Source organism: Crocodylus siamensis, chromosome 2 (assembly GCF_052110815.1).
Source record: "Crocodylus siamensis isolate JL-2025a chromosome 2, ASM5211081v1, whole genome shotgun sequence".
Lineage (NCBI taxonomy): Eukaryota > Metazoa > Chordata > Crocodylia > Crocodylidae > Crocodylus > Crocodylus siamensis.
In genome coordinates this window covers 261,824,173-261,844,865 of record NC_143396.1, presented here as the reverse complement: position 1 = coordinate 261,844,865, position 20,693 = coordinate 261,824,173, and positions in this window count along the sequence as shown.

Below are 20,693 nucleotides of genomic sequence, written 5' to 3'. Positions count from 1 at the left end.
GGAAAGCTCCTCTGACTTTGGGGAAAAACCCAAAATCAGATGTTATTATTTATCTAGAGATAAGAAGGGCACAACTGCTCCATTTTTTTTTCATTTTTATACCTTATGAAAATTTCATAGGCTTTATAGATGTTCATAGACATTAGGGCATTAGGAAGGGACCTTGGAAGATCATCCAAGGGCAGGAAGTCAGCTGGGGTCATAGGATCCCAGCAAGATAAGCATCCAATTTACTCTTGGAGGTGTTCACTGTAGGTGCTTGAACCACCTCCGCTGGCAGACTGTTCCAGACCTTGGGGGCTCGGACAGTAGAGGAACGCTTCCTCATGTCCAGCCTGAAACTGTCTCGCAGTAGTTTATAACCATTCGACCTAGTCATCCCTCGGGGTGCTCTGGTGAACAAACGTTCCCCCAGATCCTGGTGGTCACCCCTGATAAACTTATAGGTGGTCATCAGATCACCGCTGAGCCTGCACTTTTCCAGGCTAAAGAGCCCCATGTCATCATAAGGTCTGTTTTCCTGACCTCTGATCACGCACGTGGCTCTTCTCTCAACTCTCTCAAGCTTCCCCACATCCTTTTTGAATTGTGGAGCCCAAAATTGGATACAGTACTCCAAGGCCAAGTACAAGGGGAGAACAGCATCCCAGGATTTGCTTGAGAAGCATCTATGGATGCAAGCCAGCATTTTGGTCACTTTAGTAGACACAGCATCGCATTGCAGGCTCATGTTCATCTTGTGGTCAGTAATGACCCCCAATGATGATAGTAAATTAGTTACTATGGAAGCTTGCCTTAATGATAACTGATCTTTTAAAGAAAGATGGCACTTAAACATCTAAAAAAACCCCTATGATAGACCAAGGCTGTCCAACTTCTAAGCCCCTGGGGCCCATGTTCTCTCAGGGCCACACAAGGAGGGGCTGCATATTATGCAGGCTGCACCAGGTCTGTTGTAAGGATACTCCCACCCCCACCACCACTGCAGTGCCCATGAGGGCTTTCACCACCACAACAACACTGCATAGACATGGAAGCACCTTCCTCCCCTGCAGTGTACATCTACACTGATGCCCCTACCCCATACTGCTGCATTGTGCAAGTATGTTGCCCCCCACTTCCACACACCTCAGAATCATAGAAAATTAGGGTTGGAAGGAACCTCAGGTGGTCATCTGTTTCAACCCTCTGCTCAAAGCAGTACCATCCACAACTACATCATCCCAGCCAAGGCTGTGGCTACCTGGGTCTTAAAACCTTTAAGGATGGAGGGTCTCCCACCTCCCTAAGTAGCCTGTTCTAGTGTTTTACTACCCTTCTAGCAAGACATTTTTTCTTAATATCACAGAATCATAGAAAATTAGGGTTGGAAGGAACCTCAAAAGGTCATCTAGTCCAACCCCCTACTCAAGGCAGGACCATGCCCAACTAAATCATCCCAGCCAAAGCTTTGTCTAGACGAGTCTTAAAAACCTTCAAGTAAGGAGATTCCACCACCTCTCTGGGTAAACTGTTCCAGTGTTTTGCTACCCTCTTAGTGAGAAAGTTATTCCTAATATCAAACCTAAATTACCCTTGCTGCAACTTGAGGCCATTGCTCCTTGTTCTGTCATCTGCCACCACTGAGAACTGGCTGTCTCCATTCTCTTTGGAACCACTCTTCAGGGTGCTATTAAAACCCTCAGTCTTCTTTTCTGCAGAGTAAATTAGCCCAGTTCCCTCATCTTCTCCTTGGAAATCATGTGCTCCAGCCCCCTAACCATTCTCACTGCCTCCTGCTGGACTCTATCCATATGCCCACATATTTTCGGTAAATGGAGACCCAAAACTCAACACAATACCCCAGATGTGGTCTCACCAGTACCAACTGAAGGGGACCAATCACTTCCCTCGATCTACTGGCAATGCTTCTAGTAATGCAGCCCAGTATACTGTTACCCTTCTTTAGAAAAATGGTGCAGTGTTGGCTCATATCCAGATTACTGTCCATTGTAACCTACAGGTCATTTTCTGCAAAGCTACTGCTTCGCCAGTCAGTCTACAGCCTGCACTGGTGTACTGGATTATTCTGTTGTAAGTACAGGACTTTACACTTTTTCTTATTGAACTTTATAAGATATATTTTCATAGAATCATAGAATCAATGAGTCAGAAGGGACCTAGACAGATCATCTAGTCTGACCCCCTGCCACGAGCAGGAAGGAGCACTGGGGGGTGGGAGGGGTCATAAGACCCCAGCCAGGTGCCTATCCAGTCTCCTCTTGAAGATCTCTACGGAAGGTGAGAGCACCACCTCTCTGGGAAGCCTATTCCAGGCTCTGGCCACCCTTACAGTGAAGTAGTTCTTCCTAAACCTAAACCTATCCTCCCTCAGCTTGTGGCCATTGTTCCTGGTGACTCCAAGCGGGGCCCTGGTGAACAGCCTTTCCCCGAGTCCCTGCTGATGGCCCCTGATAAGGTTGTAGGCAGCCACAAGATCCCCACTCAGACTCCTCTTGCGGAGACTGAAGAGATTCAGGTCCCTCAGCCTCTCCTCATAGGGCTGGCCACAGAGGCCCTCAACCATACAAGTGGCCTCCTCTGGACCCTCTCCAGGTTCTCCACATACTTCTTGAAGTGCGGCACCCAGAACCAGACACAGGACTCCAGCTGCAGTCTGACCAGCGCCGCATAGAGGGGGAGCAAGACCTCTCTGGACCTGTTAGTGATGCCCCTGTTGATGCAGGACAGGGTGCGGTTGGCTCTGCCTACTGCTTCATTGCATTGGCAACTCATATTCATCCTGGAGTCAATCCTGACTCCAAGCTCCCTCTCTGCCTCTGTGCTGCCAAGAGGGTCAGCCCCTAACCTGTAACCATAATGCTGGTTCCCTCTCCCCAGGTGCAGCACCCTGCACTTGCCCTTGTTGAACCGCATCCTGTTCAGATCTGCCCACTTCTCTAACCTATCCCGGTCTGCCTGCATGTGGTCCCTACCTGCTGGTGTATTCACTTTACCCCACAGCTTGGTGTCATCAGCAAACTTGAACAAGGTGCTCTCCACACCCTCGTCCAGGTCGCTAATGAAGATGTTGAACAGCTCTGGCCCAAGGACCAAGCCCTAGGGGACTCCACTACCCACACCCTCCCAGGTCGACATCAACCCGTCCACCACCACCCTCTGGGTTTGTCCTTGGAGCCAGTTTGCCACCCATGTGACCGTGTATTCGTCAGTGCCGCAGTCCCTCAACCTGCCCACCAGAATTGGATGGGATACTGTGTCGAAGGCCTTCTGGAAGTCCAAGAAGATGACATTGACTTTCTCCTTCCCATCTAAGTTCTTTGTTACCTGGTCATAGAAAGAGACCAGGTTAGGCAGGATCAGCCTGGCATGAACCCAAGTTGCTTACCCCTCAACATCACTTCACCTGCACGGCTCTCACAAATGTGGCCCTTGATAATTTTTTCAGAGACCTTCCCCAGGATAGAAGTGAGGCTGACTGGCCTGTAGTTACCAGGCTCTTCCTTCCTCCCCTTCTTGAAAATAGGGACTACGTTTGGCCCTTTTCCAGTCCTCAGGGACTTGGCCCAAGCACTAGGAGTCCTCAAACAGCCATGCCAATGTCTCCGCAATGACACCAGCCAATTTACTCATCACCTGCAGATGAAAGTCATCCAGGCGCACCATTTTGGATACATCTAAGCCCTCCAGGTAATCTAGTCTTTTTAGTCCAGTCTTCCAATTTGTCTAGGGTGTGGCCTCAGACTCACCCTCAAGTCCCCATTCTGCTGCACTGCCCTTGCTCCAGGATGAAGACAGGAAGTGGCAGCTGGAGCAGGGAGCTTGGAGACTCCAGCTGCTATTGCACCAAGAGCATGAAAAGGGTGGCATCTGGGTGAGAACCAGGGAACCACACATTAACCCCATGTGGTTTCAGGCCACCAGTTGGACAATCCTCACTTAGACTACCACATAGAAATAGAATGCCACCTCAAGCCTTTTACATCCCTGTCCAACCAAGGTAAGGGGAAACAATGTTTTTGCCACATCTCATGAAAATAAATAAATTTGAAGAATTTCAACACAATGTGCAAAGACTGGAACGTGTTTCAAAGGTAAGGGTAATTCACAAAGCTTTCTCTTTCTATACCATAGCTGTTAGGGGCTGGAAGAAACCTTACAGATCATTGGGTCCAGGCACCCTGCACTTGGGCAGGAAAGTGCTTGGTTCAGATGACCCCAGCAAGATGGGCATCAAGACATTTTTTGAAGATTGCCAGGGCAGATGACTGTACCACCTCTGTGGGGAGCCTATTTAAAACCCTTGGCAATTGTCTTGTAAAGAAGCTTTTCCTTATGTTTAGCCTGGAGTAATCTCCAATCAATTTAGGCCCATTATTTCTTGTCCTCCCCTGGGGAGCCTTGGTGAATAGATGCTCCCCCAACCCCTGATGTATGCCCCTGATATACTTATAGGCTGTCACCAAGTCCTCTCTAAGTCCCCTCATCTCCAGGCTGAACAAGAAGGTTCCAGATGAAGCAGCAGCACAGAATAGACTTCTGCTGTAACAGAATGGCCCAGGAAAAGATGCCGTCCCTCATACAGGAAGGCCCCAATGTAAGTCATTTTATAGGGCAAAACTACTATCTTAAATTTTGTCTCCTTTTAATTCCAGTGGGTTGACTTAATAATAACATACTACTTTCACAGGTTGTAAACTGAGACACTAAAAGCCAGGAGAAGGAGATAAAGTCAGAAAAAGTGAGGCTTAGTGTCATGATTGTTGCCTTTGAGCAGAAAGGACTCTGAATTCTGTCCTCTGCCCTAATGGCTTGTCTTCACCCTGCATGAAATATACCTTTCCCTCGCTTTATGCTATACGTGTGTTCCTGGAAAACGGCACTGTGACAGGGGGCATAGTTTCATAGTTTGTAGGGTCAGAAGGGGCCTGAGTAGATCATCGAGTCTGACTTCCTGCCATGCCAGAAAAGAGTACTGGGGTCAAATGACCCCAGCAAGATGTTCATCTAGCCTCCTCTTAAAGACCTCCAGGGTAGAAGCCAGCACCACTTCTCTTGGAAGCTGGTTCCAGATCCTAGCCGCCCTGACCGTGAAGTAGCGCCTCCTGATATCTAGCTTAAATCTACCGTCTGCCAGCTTGTGACTGTTATTCCTAGTCACTAATGAACCCACGTTGGCTGCTCCTAAGCATAATCTCCCCTGCTGGCCCCTCGTGGACACGTGCCAGAATAATTCTCTCAGAAAGCTTGCCCAGGATCAAGGTAAGACTAACTGGCCTATAGTTTCTTGGGTCCTCCTTCCTCCCCTTTTTGAAGATGGGAACCACATTGGCCCTCTTCCAGTCCTCTGGCACCACACCAGAGCACCACGAGTGCTCATAAAGCCATGCCAGGGGTCCCGCAATGACCTCAGCTAATTCCCTCAGTATTCTAGAGTAGAGATTGTCTCTCGGGGTTGCATCTCATGCTGGCCCACCCATCTGTCTCTATGGGGTAGTCCACTCAATCTTTCCTCCCATGACTTCGTTGTTTCTGTAAACTGGTGGTAAATGCAGGAGACTGCCCGTTACATGCCCCAATGCCAGGAGGCACTATCTGCAGCTCCAACCTCCCCTATACCACAGCCCATGCCTACCAGATGGCATCCACATGATGTAATCCTAACCTGTACCATGAGTGGTGCTCCAGGGTCTCAGAGGGACTTTCACTCCCTCCTTAGAGCAGCAGGTCATTGTGCTCACACTATTCATCTTACTTTCATCCCACATTCGGCCTCCCCTCAGTGGAGGACTTACCAGGCTCAGGTCTCCCCCGTAACTCTCTGGCTGAGATCCCCTACTTGCCCTCTGGCCCAATCAAGAGCCTCAGGCATCCACAACCATGCCATGGCCTCTTCCCCACACCTGGGATTCTGAGTACACCCCCTCTAGGGCCTCTACACCACACCCCACTCTGGGGTCTTCTCATCTTCAAAAACAACTATTCACAGGGCTGGTCCTTCTGCTGCCCTTCATGATTACTCCCAGTTTGGCCCTACTCAACATGGCACTGTCCTTCAGGCCTACTCCTGTTCAGCCTTACTCTGTGCGAGGCCACACTCTGCACTCTTCATGCTACCCGCTCTGGGGTGTCTGGGATTTTGCATCCCTTCTGGGCTCAGGTGGCACTCTGCCTGCCATTCCTGGCCCCACTACTCCCACAACTGCCTCCAAAGCCCACCTTTCAATGGGGAGGTAACTTATCTGGCATTTCCTGGAGTCTCCCATGTCACTAGAAGTCCTGCCAGGCCACCCTTCCCTGGCAGGGTGCAGTCTTATGTCATGCCTAGGAGCATGAGTCTCCTGCTCTTACTTTCTAGATGTTTCTGCTGCAGCTCAGCCAGGCAATGTTTCTGCCTGAGCTGGCACATAATAAATTTGCATAAAGGGAACCCACTTTACAATGAAAGAAATAGGGATACTTTCCAAGACCTTGACTATACTGACCCCCAGACCCATTCCTACCACTTTTACAAGACAATTTTGGTACTCAACAACAACAAACAGTACACACAAGTACAGGGCGCTATCATAATGGGTAAGGCAACTACAGAACCACATATTGCAGAGAATGAACAAGAAGCATAGAACCGCAAAGGAGATTCTGTTATGATGCGTGTCACTCGCACAATGCATTGCACAAAGCAGCTAACTGCGGGCTTCTGCAACACCAGTCACATAAAAGTGAAATTACCTTGCATATAATTAATTTTGGGTATAAAAAGGGTCATTGCAAAAGGGTGAATTCATACATACAGAACCTGTATAAAGTGAGGGAAACCTGTAGTTTAGAATTAGAACTATTCTGTGAGTAAAAAAAATAAATCAACTGTATTGTGTTATGTGCATGTGTTTATGTTTATTTCTCTTTAATTAATACTGAACTAAAATGTATTCTGGATTAATTTTACATTAAAAATTAAAAGAAAATCACTTTCAATATACACTAAATAAAGTCCTGAATGAAAGAACTTCTTTCCTGCCATTCCTATAAAATGCAGCAGCAGAATTCAATATAATAGAACAAATCCTACCAGGTAAATAGTTTAAAGGCTATACTGCCTTAAAATTAACCAATGCGTGTGATATGTGTGTGTGTGTGCAACTACATGAAATTGAGCAAGACTAAGTCTATTGATTTAGCCTGCATGAAAAATGTTTTGTATGAATAACATTCTTCCCTTTAATGCTAAATCAGGGTACATGCCTGTTTATTTTAGAATGGAATTTGGTCTCCATATAATGACCCTGACAGATTCCCAGTTAGTTCCCAATGAGCTGATTGTATATATGCTATAAGAAAATGTACCCAATAAGCAGTGTGCTGCTGTGCTGAAAGAAAAAACATTAAGTTGCATTAAGGTAATTTTTAATGCAAAATTAGAAACAAGGGATACATGAAAAATAAACGGTCTTACAGCATGATTGTGTGAGAGCAGAGAAATTTATTCTTACCCTTTGTAAACTTTCACAGCTGTCTATTTTCTGATGGTTACTTCACTGAATGATGCTAAATTGATTTAGCAAAATGACTCTAAGGAGAGATTCAGAGTCCGGTGTCTCTGTCATCTCTGGGAAATTATCTGAGAATATTTGGCATTTTATCACAGTACTAACAGAAATAATTTGTAGAAAAATGAGGCAGCTCTATAGTTCTCCTGTTGACATGAGAGACATATATGTACTGGAAGGGATAAATGGAAATTGATGTTTTGACGTCACTGGGACAATTATTTTTTAAAACATAATTTGATAGCAGCTGTATATTTTGATGGCTAAACAGCTCTCACTTTTTGTATAATTAAGGGCAATCACTGTGAATTCCAACCTGTGAGCAAACATTCCATTTAGGTTATGTCAGTCCTGCTGCCATGTCCATTGTTTTTTACATGTACAATATTTTGGCACCTTCATAATAATATTTTTAGTAATTTGCCACTTTCAGTTTGGACTTCTCAGAGATTCGGCTCCCTTAGGATGGGACAGTTTGTGTTGTTATTTCGAAGCATGCCACCCCTGACTTAGTGAATTGTGAAAGTGAATGACAAACACTATTTTCCTGAAGCAGTTCGGACAGCCCTTTCTACTAAAGCAAAATGAAGTGTTCAAGTAGCATGTTAAGAAAACTTCAGGGGGTTGTTAATATTCAGCATGCAGAAAGATAAAGTGTAAAAGCGTGCATTCTGATTGTCATTTCCAAATGTGTAAAGGTTCTTAAGATGCCACTTTTGGCTTCCAGAGTTTTGGATTAATATCTGTATTGCTTTATATACATCTTTCTATCAATAGTATGTTATAAAGGACTTTTATTCCAAGCACTTAAAGTGGGCAGTATCACACTGATATCATAAAGAATCCTAGCACAAAAAATACTTACCTATTTTGGTAATTCTTTAAGGGACAATTTGGCCTGAAAGTCAGGGGAAAAATGCTTACTGTGAGAGTTGTTATATTACAAGATAATAAAGAGAAATGATGGAAACTGTAATTTGAGAAATAAAAACTGCACTGAACAAAACACTAAAGGTGTGAGCATATGAACAATTTACCAGGATGTGGGGATTTACCATACACTAGCTGTGCCACAGTGACAGGTAGATGAAAGGGAAATTGTGGTAGCTCATTCTTCCTTCATGGAGGCTTAATTTGCCACATTTTAGTTTCCCCATGCTGCAGACTAAAAGTGTGCATGTGGACACTCACTGTGGAATAATTGATGCATATTAAAACCCCACCCCATATAAATTGTTCATATTCTGACACTCCTATTGTAAGACACAGTCCTATATTAGCAAAAAAAGAACTAAATGACCTTCTGATGTCACAGTTCTGACGCTTCTCGTAATTAACACAAACAACCATTTTAAGTTTCAGAAATATTTGGTTACCTTTCCCAGTACTATTTTCATCTATGATTCTCAGCAGTTCTATCTGGCTGAAACCTACAACATACTACTAGAAGGAGCCTCTTACATTATAGGGTCCACTTTCAAGGCAAGCTAGTTACATATATCCCATTAAAAATTAGACTGGAACTACAAATGCCAACATATTGGGAAAGGTGACTACTTTAATATTTCCAGCTGACAGGACAGAAACTGCATTTATTTCACAACAAAACATTTTTCTCATGAGATTGGCAGGCCAGTTTGAAAGACTTCAGATGTTGTTTCCTCATATAAATGTGTACTTTTTTCACTCAGTGATCCTTAATTTCTGGATCCAGTAGTCTTAAGTCCAAGCTAAACCTTGCATATCGATAGTCATGAACTCCTAACATTGCAACTTTACACAAGGCTCTGAGAAACACTTATTTTTCATAAGGAGAATTTTTTTTCTCAGGATGAGAAGTGGTCTTCACTTCCACCACTTATGAGGGTCAATATCATGCTGTCACCTTCATGTCAGGCTAGTTACCCTGGCTGATGAAATGGGAATATTGCTATACTCTAGGCTGCTTTCCACTTGGCTATTTACTCTGGGTACACTCCCAGGGTACGTCTATGCATGCAATTTAATTTGCATTTGCCTATTTTAATGTACATTAAGGAGTCACTAAAAACACCCATGTTATCTAGTTAATATGAATTAAAATACGCTAATGTGCACCGAGTGTTACTTAAAACACACTCTTTCATTAATGCACATTACGACAGATTAATGTGCATTTTCCTAGTATATCACAATGGAAGAACACTTTTACTTGTACTCTGGGGGTGGTGGTTGCACTTTAATGAGAGCAGCTCTGAAAGTCACTCTAATTAAAGCAACGCCATGTCTCATGTATCACTATCCCCATGCTTAAAAACGGTAGTGGGAACGCTTGAACTAAAGCTTTAGTTGAAGCAGCCCCACCATCATTTTTAAGAATGGGGGCATCAATACAGGAGATGCAGGATGCTGCTAGAGCATGGCCATCAAGTCTGCTCCAACGTGCTGGAATTCTAGCATGTTGGAGCAGCCTCTGAGCTTCTGTATAGGTGCCTGGAGGTACTAGATTTAATGCACCTTAACTAAAGCATGTTAATGCATGTGTAGATGAGCCCCTAAAGAATAATCCATAGGATCAGTCATATGCTCACAGACAAAATGGATTAAATGAATCCAGGGTTGTGCCTCTTTTCTATCTGATTCCTCAAATCACATGTTTTGCATCCAGGTTATAGATAGATATCTGTAATGTGAGTTTGCCTGTGGGTGGGAAGAAAGGGCATTCTCCCCACCACTGAGGTACTAGTAGTTGACAACAATGTATCAAGAAAATATCATCCCTAAAGGTATGGCAGTGTACGCAATGTTCAGATATTTAAATGTAGGGATGTGCAAAGATCATAAAGGCATATACCTTTCACACTCCTTACTGCACAGAATCAATTTTGTATCCAGCACTGTGCTTGTACCTGTAATACAGCACTCTGGTCTTAATGTTCGCTGGGGCTAGTACACATAATGTGTTTAAATTGGAGCAAGAGACATTTAGGTTAAACATTAGGAAAAATAAATGGTAAGGATACTTAAGCACGGGAATAAATTGCATAGTAAGGTTATAGAATCTTCACCAAAGGGAGTCGTTTTAGAACATATTAGATAAATGTCTGTTAGGAGTGGTTTGGGCACATAGTAAGTCATGCCTAGAGACACAATCTCTCAGGGCCCCTTGCAACCCTTGATTCTATGCCTGACTATACACATGCTTTCAGGTTGGGGGGAGGCAGTTTTAATAGAGTGGTTCCCGGGCAGCCGCTCTAATTAAAACACCTCACCATCACATGTATTAAGCCCCCCATGTATTTACAAATGACTGTGGGACACTAAATAAAACTTGTTGAATGAGTTTTATACAAAGTGCCCCACAGTCATTTTAAAATGTGTGGGGGCCTAATACATATGATGTGGTGATGCTGCAGTGTTCTCGTTACAACACCAACAAGCACATGTATAGGCAGCCTATGATTTTATATTCAAAACATGTCTTTACCCACTTCAGTGGCACAAATAAATTGCAACTGAGTGTCAAGTATCATCGCTACTTACAGACCTGTAGGACACCACCTGCCAGCCAACTCAAGTAAGACGGTTTCTAATTAGAGCTTTACACACCCACATTTCTCCTGCCATGACTTAGTGTTAAAGGAGTTGGTTCACTATCTGGGTGTGTATTCCCATTAGTCGTCCCACCGCCGTCCTGCAAAGGTCCTACATTCCTGAGGGCTCCGCCACCCCTACACCCTCGCCTGTTCCACCAGATCTGATCAGCCAGTTGTGACCTCCATTCCAAGCAAAAAAACAGGAAAACAAGAAAACAAAACCAGGCACTCCTGGCCTGGGTTACTGTTCTGGCTGTTTTTAGCCGAGAGCAAACAAAATTGACTTTCATGAGGTCAGTCCCTCTTTTCTGCCCCTTTCCTCTCTTTGGTGGCTCTCTCAGAGCCTCTTGTTGAGGTTGTCTTGATTCCCGTCATCACATTAGGTCCATCAGTGATACCATTTTGGCTTGTGCCACTTTTAGGGACTTTACGGTACTGCAAATCTATAGCACCTCTCTACTAGGGACTTTACAGTACAAAACTTTGCCGGCTCACGGTGTGGTGGTAAACAGTTCTAAACCCCACCGGGTCAGCAGTTCTTGCTTTAAGTTCCCTCTGTGGGGCTTACTTTCTGCAAGAGTCTCCTGCCGGCTCTCCACGTCACTCTCAGAGTTCCCTGCAGCGTGTGTCGGCTTGTTCCTCTTCCTCCTTCCAGTTCTATGCTGTCCCTCCTTGTCTGTTCCGAGCCATTCTTTATACCGACATTGGAGCTCCTTGCCCCGCCCCTCCAGAAACACCTGGGTAAGGGAGATTTCTGCTGGGCTCTTTGGGGCTGTGGACCTGGGGTTGCTGAGCCTTTGTTTAGTCCATGTGCTGTGGAGCCCTGTGACTCTCTCTCACACTGAAGCTATCCCAGCAGGCCCAATACAATGATGGAAGTATGTCCACGGGTCTAATCTATGTTATAATAATGCATTATTAATTAGATAACAATTTGCATTACTTTGACAATATAAGACATTGTAAATTACAATAATTTTTATAACCAAAATTGCCAGCTAAATCTCAATTACAGAATACCTATGGCTGGTCATGACCTAACACGCAAAAGGAAAAGAAAGATTCTTAGATCCTAGACTGAGATTATGGCACTCACAAATAGAGATGTGAAATGATCTTGATTAGGTTATTTTCCAAAGAAGAATATGTGAAAATGTGCCATAATATTGCTGTAGTCACTTTTCTGGCAATAATTGCATTTTCAAAGGATTTAGATAGAACAACCGTAATTCGAAGCACATTCCCTTATTTTATTTTGTGGTTATATAAGTACATAAACCACAATTTGTTTTTTTTTGCTATAGCTTCTTATACTGCTGCATTTTTTTTCTCAGTTTCTTTCACACAGTAGCTGCTATTACAACTTCCACTTGTGCCAAGGGTGATAGATGCTCATGCATTAGTTATTATACAATTAAACATATTGTATACTAAGCATACATAATTTGGCAGACTTCTTCATACAGTCAAATCACCATTAGGTAACATTTATTTTTAATGAATTTTGAATCTGTTAAATGCGTGATTCCTTTAGCAAACTTGAATTTAGGACTTACGGCTGAATGAAATAAAGTTATGATGACTCAAGCTAAAAAAATGCCAAACGTTTACAAAATATATTGGGCTCTGAATCCTGTTGTGAATCCCCTAATTTATGGATTTAACACCTGATTAGATGTTAAATGGTGTCAAAAAATATCTCAGTGGTAATCTAGTTACTTTTTAGCGCCTAATTATCACTGCACAGTGGAGATTGGGCTAAACAGTTAAGAGCTGTAATGTTCAAAAGACTCAAAAAGACTTATTTCTGAGGCAGATAAATTATTCCACTTTCAGATATTCACAAAACAGATATAAAGAACCTTTGATACAAGGATGTAAGAAAACTGTGGGAATCCTGGGAAAGGGAAGGAACTGGTGAATTCTTTATCTAATTACTTATACCAGTAAGTAATACAGTACTTTATAGGAATGGGTGAGACTTTCACTCAATATCTGGCTCTGTGCTGGAGCAGAACAAACAAGGGGCTAAAATTTATCTTTTGTGGGAGGGATTATCTTGGCAAAGGTACTGAAAACTACAGCCATATAACTGACTTGTAAAGGTCCTTTTGCAAACCCTATTTTGGGAACCATGTTGGAAATGAGGGTGGATGTGTGCATCTGGTAAAAAGCTGAAGCCCTGTAAGGATTCTTGGTGTAAATGCCATTCACTGAACAGATGAGGACCCTCAATTTGTAGAGGAAGGTGTTCAAGGAGGAATGTAGGGAACTCAAATGTGACAAAAGTCACAATAATCTTTCCTGCTGCTACCTGATAATTCTTACCCCAGATAGTTTTGCAATTGATAAAACTAGGCACAGATTCCTAGAAATTTTATCTTTTTTTAAACTGGTAAACTACTCTCTGAGTAGCAGTTTCCATTCACAAGCCTGTTTTAGATTTTTTTTTTTTCAGTTTTGAAGCAATCTTTCCCAAAAAATGGTATAATTTGTTCATGAAAAAATTGCTTAAAATATGACCAATACAAACATAAATCAAGCCCATGTAAAAAATTAATTGTCATGCTATGTTAGTAATCTAATATCTTTCTCTCTTTTTTTTTTTTTTTTTTTGTTTTTATCCAAAGCTTGGCAATAAATAAAGTACTAAGCAAGAGAGGTGAAAGATCCAAAGTTATAGTCCCTGGACAAATGAAAATCTGAATACATTGCAAAATAAAAAACTAGAACAGCAGACAGGGAGGAAGCCAGTGGAATTTGAGAAAAGCCATTTTTGAATCCTGCTGATTGCCAGCATGTTCTAATTACTGAATCAGGACATCTGAAGAGCAATCAATAGCATCAGAATAATTAAACCATTGTTCTGATATTTATGCTCATTGCAAACAAAGAACATACTGATAAGCAACTGTGCTGTTTTTTCCCCCCTCATTTCTGTTGTTCAATCTTTTGGGGATACATCTTTAACTTATAATGTCATTTTTAAATAATAATGTAACTGCAAAATCTTCCATTTATCTAGGACTACATTCAATAAGGGGCTTGCATACCTACATGAAATTTAGGCAGACAAGGTTCTTTGAGTAAAGGGGCTATCTTTTATTAGACGAACTAAATAGTTGGAAAAAGTTATTTGCAATCTTTTGGGCACAAACACCCTTCTTTGGGCATAGTGAGAATCTGCTGGCGTTTCTGTGCTCTTCTGGATGGAATAGAAGCCAGAATGGAAAATGCAGGTCTGAGAAAATGCAAAGGCATGGTAGGGAGGATCAGAGGCCATGCGAGACAATAGGTGTGAGACAGGTAGGTAGGGGGTATAGAAGGTGGGGAAATATTGACTCGGTGGTAGAATGTAGCTGGTAAAGTGTAGAAAGGTTACCTGGGGTTACTGGATGGCAGGCAGCTTTTAATGTGCCATAAATCCTATTTCTATATATAGTCCATGGTTTTTTGTATCTGGTAAATTTATAAAGTGAAGTACATAGGCTCATCTATGAAAGGTGTTTTGTAAATTCCCTTTGAGGATTAGAACTGAGAAATTGGAAAGAGTGGTTGTCTTGTGAGAACTGTGCACCCACCGGGAATTGGGTATTTTTGCCTTTGATAGATTTTCAGTGTGTGTTCATTCTGGTATTCAGTTGTTTGGTTTCTCCTACGTAATTTCCTTCAGGGCATGTAGTGGACCAGGTGAGATGTATTAAATTTCTGGAGGTCCAGGTGTAAGATCTAGGAATGCTGATGGTTCTGTTGTGAGGTGTAGTTATTGTGGGTGTGGTGGAGATGTGTTGGCAGGTTTTACATTTCTTGTCTCAGCATGGTCTGGATCTATTCAGTATGCCTTGAACCAATAGAGTTTGCTTCTGGTGATGGGGTTGGTGAGGTTCGGTCCTTGTTTAAAGGCTAGGATGTGTGGTTCTGGGAAGATCCCGTTAAGAACTGTGTCTTCTTCTAGCATGAGTTGCAATTGTTTGAGGATTTTCCACATAGGTTCCAGGGAAGGATGGTTTATCTTAATTAATGCTGTGAAATTCACAGGGGGGTTCTTTTTGTACTGCAGCAATCCTTCACATGGTCTCCAGGTGGCTCTTTCAAAAGTGTGATCTCTCTCTCTGGAGGAGTGTCCTTGATGAATGAAAGCATTTTTGAGATTTGCAGACAACAGCAGACTCTCCATGCCCAAAGAAGGGTGTCTGCATCCAAAAGCTTGAAAAGAACATTTTTCCAACTATTTAGTTGGTCTAATAAAAGATAATCACATTTACTAAAAGAATCTTGTCTGCTTATATCCTTAGATCAGCTTGGCTACAGTCAACACCCCTGATACATGGAATTTAGGCATTTGGCTTCTGAACTGTCATCCAAAAACATCTTACTCAACTACCACCTCCCCTGCAGGCACCTAAATTCACTAGTCACTTCTGTGTTTGAGTATAAGTTCCCTAGGAACACAAAGCTCTGCTCCTGCTCCAGCTGAGAATTGTCCCCAGCACCTTGGCACTTAGCTCATACTTATGCCTGAGTGAAGGAATGGGCCAAGAACGATGTAATAAGTCCCCTGAAGGGACTGATCTGGTGGGCACTCAGCATACTTACCACACGTCAACAGAATTAGGTTCATCATAAGACATAGTAGCCACTTTAAAGTACAGCAACTACATCCCTAATGTCTTGAGACTGGCTGAAAAGGTCACCCCAGAATGTCCTCACTGGTGTATTACTGGGTTTGGACAATTCTGCAGGACAGGCAAGTGAGCAGTGCTTCGGAAAAAGATGGCCAAAACCCACTGTATTCAAGATGGAGAGAAGCCCTTGGTGTCCTAGTGACAAGGGCACTCAAATAGAAGTGAGGAGTCTTGATTTAGTATAAAAGCTATTTTTGTATTTTATCCAATGACTCTTTAATTTAGTAATAATGTAATAATTTAAGTAGTCCCAGAAGTAGGGATCAGTACCCAAGACTCTTTCCCTGATGAGTTCCCTAGTTATCATTTTACAGAATCATTCTTCTAGTTTGTTTATATACAAATAAGTAACCATATACCTTCAGAGAACACCCTACTACTAATAAGAACAAACTAAAGGATTTACTTTCCAGATCTATTTTATGATATTTGAAAAATACTGATTCAAATATAATTAATTTAAGAGGGAAGGGGAATGGTTCCCTTTACAGACAAAAAAATAAATAAAAAAATCCACCGGTATAACTTTTTCCATACATGGAAAAAATGTTACTATATAAGATTCTATGCAGCTACTTAGGTTTTGATATTGTTTCTAAGAAAATATAACCTGACAACAGTCACTATGCATCTGTACTCTGAGATGGCATACATGCATGGACAATTTGTCATCCTTACACGATACTCGAAGGCTGATCAAGGTAAAGGTGTTCCTCCACCACTCCCTAGAACTCTTTACCAGACTTTTGAATAGGTTGGGAATTGGTGGGACACAATACCTTTCTACATCACTGCTACATCCATAGAATTTCTGCAACTCAATACACACCATGCATGTTGAAATGACAAGCAAATCAGAAGACACTTATATCCCCTATTTTACAGCATTCTTGCCTAAACCATTATCTGGTATGTTCCAAATTTCAAGATATTTTGGAGACATTTAGGATAAAACTGAGTAGAGCATAAAATCTTCTTTGTACCTTTTGGTACAGTAAATGATGTAATGCTTAGATTGATTATGCAAGTCATGTAACTTCTCAGTTTATTGGTCAGGTAGCTGCAAAATGATGATGATAATAATAATGCAGGGCTGTTGTGAGAATTAATTAATGAGAGGTGCTAGAAAGTGCAAAGTGCATTATATAATTTGTTTTTGGCACATTTTTATACTTTCTATTTCAAAGCATGTGTGCACTTTGGTAAATACATTTCACCCTTTAACATTGTGAAGTATATTCCAAATCCTACCTCTCTGGGATTTCTATGTAATGAAATGCCTTCTTCATCTCTGAAAGAGATTTAAATAGCCCAGGTGACATTTCAATTGTTCAAAAGCCTTTCCTTGATGCTTCAGATAGTTATTGATGCTCTTGAGAGCTCTAGATTGCACTACTCCTTCATCCTCTGTTTCAAGCTACTATGAAACTTCATATTAATGCAGTGTATTGGCCTAGCTTCTTAATGAAGTAGTTCATCAAGTGTGTAGTAGAAGTATACTCTGTGAATTCCTGCTTTTGTTAGTGTGGAAAAGCAAACAATTACAATAAGTTAACAAGGGTAGGGACTAATGCAGCTGACATGCAGTAGCTGTCCATGGGTTCATGCCTATCTCACAGTAAGTGGAAGCTAATGAACAAAGGAAAGTTACTGCACCAACATCTGCACGATAAATTTTTGTCCACTTTAACTCACTTTAATTTGTAGTTTGCTCATCTGAAGTGTTATTTCTAATATTCATTTTCAATCTCAGTATTGTTTGGGAGATTTCTACCTTAGAGACTTGAGGCTAAATCCTATTTTACTTTACATGCCTAAATGGTGTGTATGTCTGTACATATCTGCAGTTTTCAATTATACATTTTCAGCTCTAGATTAGTGAGCAGGCTCAGGAGGGCTGTGCTCTGTCTGGGCAAGAGAGAATATAATGGCACCTTTACGTACAGATAGGTGAGCAAAGCCCCAAATTTAGTTTAGTAAAACCCAATCATTTGGGGGTGTTAGATAGAGGCGGGTGGTCTCTTACCTTCCAATCTAGTGATCAGGGCACTTGGATAGAAAGCAGGAAACCCAGGCTGTAAGAAGGTTGCCCCAAATCCTGGGGTAATCTCACTAGTGGGTAATCAGCTTAGCCTAACCCTTGGTTCTTGAATCCTCTGTTCACAAGGAAAAACTCCGTTGTTCTCTGCTGGTGTCTCAGGCCTAGCTAAAACTACTCAGGCCTTGCTGGCACCACTCCAACTCTGTGATCACTGTTTGTGACCCTACTGGCACAAATTAAGCACTAAGGGCTCTAATGGAGCATTCATCTTCCCCCATAACCACGACCATACCTCACTGCGTCCCTGTCATAACTTACCTTCCTAAACAAATTTCAGCCCTCTTGGCTCTGGCCCACTTCTTACTCTGCCTGCAGGCCTCTATCCCTGTCCCACTTGCTCCAGTTCTAGGCCTCTCAGCCTCAGCCCACTTTTGGGCCCCATCCTGTTATCAGCCCCTCCCAGATTCAACACACTAACTAGGCCTTAAGCCTACCTAGACTTTACCCCCCTCTCATGCTCCTACCCCTGGCAAGGCTCGAAGCCTGGAGTGCCTCTCAAATACCCCTATGTGGCCTTCTACCTCCCTCTACAGCCACAATAGAGTCCTCTGGTCAAACTGAGAACAGAAATGCAAGCAAATCACTTCAAACTAAAGCCCTTTGGGTCACTGTACTGTTGCAAAAGCTACCTCCCCACTCTCTAGTTCTTTCTCCTTGGAGTACTTGTCCTGGCCTACTGTTTCCTGACAGCCTGGGTTTGAAGGTACTCTTCCCACCGCAGAATTTAGAGGAACACTGATCCTTTTGCTTCAGAAACCCAGGTTAATATCCCCTGAACACTACCTCTTCCAGTCAGGTGTTTACCCAGGGTGATGATAACAATGTTAGGGAAATTCAGGACAGGTGAGAGTGCCAGGGAGCATACATGAGTTTGGGCAGGGTATATTAGTAGGCAGGGCTGGTGAGAAGCACGGTGCCTTTCTCACCAGAGGTGAAGCTGCAAGTTGGGGGTGAGGCACTAGTCAGTAGGCCTGTGCAAAACAGCTAGTATTCACTTTGGATTTGGATTTGGCTAATTTGGGGGACAGGGATTTGATTCGGTGATTCTGATTCGGTGATTCGAATCACTGTCCTGAATCAATTTGGATGAATGATTCAGAGATTTAGTCGCCAAACCAAATCAGCTGAATCTCCCAACTGAACAGGCCCCATGCCCCACCCACTCTCCCAGCTCTGCCATTGGCTGCTTGCCCAACCCCAGTGTCACGGCACTTAAAAAAATGCCCCACACTCACCGGCTCCTGCCAGGTGGGGAGGTGATCCCTAATGTCCCCCACTGCCCTGCACTGGGTGGGGGGACTCTGCTATGAGCCCCCAGAGGTCCTGACAGCTGCTGCAGCAGCTGGTGAGTGTGGGGCTTTTTCTTCTTCTTTTTTTAAAATGCTGGGACAATGAGGCTGGGCAGGGCAGCCATTGAAGTGGCTGGGAGAGCAGGTGGGGGTCGGGGTGCTCAGGGGAGCTGGGGGAGCAGACCAGGGTTGGGGCCTGGTGGGCCCCCCCATGGTCCCCCTCCCCTCTCCTCCAGTGGTCTTACCCCACCCCCTTCTTACTGGCATAGAGTTTGGGTCTAGCTCCCTGCGGCAGCAAGTGAGGACTGCCTGAATCTCTGAATCCTTTCCAAATTTATTTGGAGGCTTCAAATAGTTTCAGACCTTTTAACTCGTCTCCGGATTCAATTTGGATTTAGAGATTTGACTGCTGAATTAGTCCAAATTTCCTCCAAATCATATTGGTAACCGAAGCTTCACATCGCCCTAAGGGTCAGGCTGGGCTTTGTCTGACTCATGGCTCCAGCCCTATCCCAACACCTGCAGCCACATCCTGGCTGTGAACCCTGACCTTGCACCTTTCTCCCCAGTTAGGGTAGGATGCATCCAGGGTGGGCTGGGATCCACATGCATGTGCCGCAGTGTAGCTGGCCTGGACCACCAGTGCACAACAAGGATGCAGCTGCAGGTAGCAGGATGGGGCCAGAGCTATGAGTCAGCACATGGCAGACAGAGCCTGCATAGGACCCTGGGCCCAGCACCCTGTTTATGGGCTCAGCCTGCAGCCCTAGCTCTGATGACATGGTCATCATGCTCCTCAGAGGATCCTGACAGCTGTTCTGGCCCTGCCTGCTACCACTCACGCATTCACACACTCCGTGCTGGAGCTCCCAGGAGCAGGGCTGAGCGAGACAGTGCAGTGCGCACATGCACACTTTTTCTCAAGTTGTCCCTAGTGGCTTCTGAGACAGCCTATAAAATCCAGGACATATGGCCACCTTTCTATGTTAACTTGATTAGCTGGAGGTGTGCTCTCAGGTTGATGAACAGCTTACTCCTTTTTTCCTGGCTGAGCTGCAATGGCTTCCCTCCTGCTTACCCAGGGTTCTGCCATATTGATACTTAGCTCTTCAGTAGATACTTGCAGCCCTTTAGCCCAGGGCTGCCTACTCCTGCAGCTAGCACTTACTCTGCTGTCTGTACTTTCCCACAGACACTCTTGCTGCACTTTCTGTCTTAAAGAAATGTGATCCTCTGGATCCCCGTTACAACCTGTATACTTCCTCTCTTGGCTTTCCAGTAGGTCAGTGTGTCAAGTATATGCCCCAGGAACCATGATGAAGCCAAACAGTTTCTGCTCTGCTTGGAATCCCTGGACTTCCCTCCAGTCTCCATCATGCCATGCCTTGCTGGAATGGATTTACTTGGGAAATGGGAGGCTGCCAAGGACCCCAAACAGTTGCTGTCCACCACTGATTAGTACACTAGCAACACTGGACCTTATGGGTTCACTT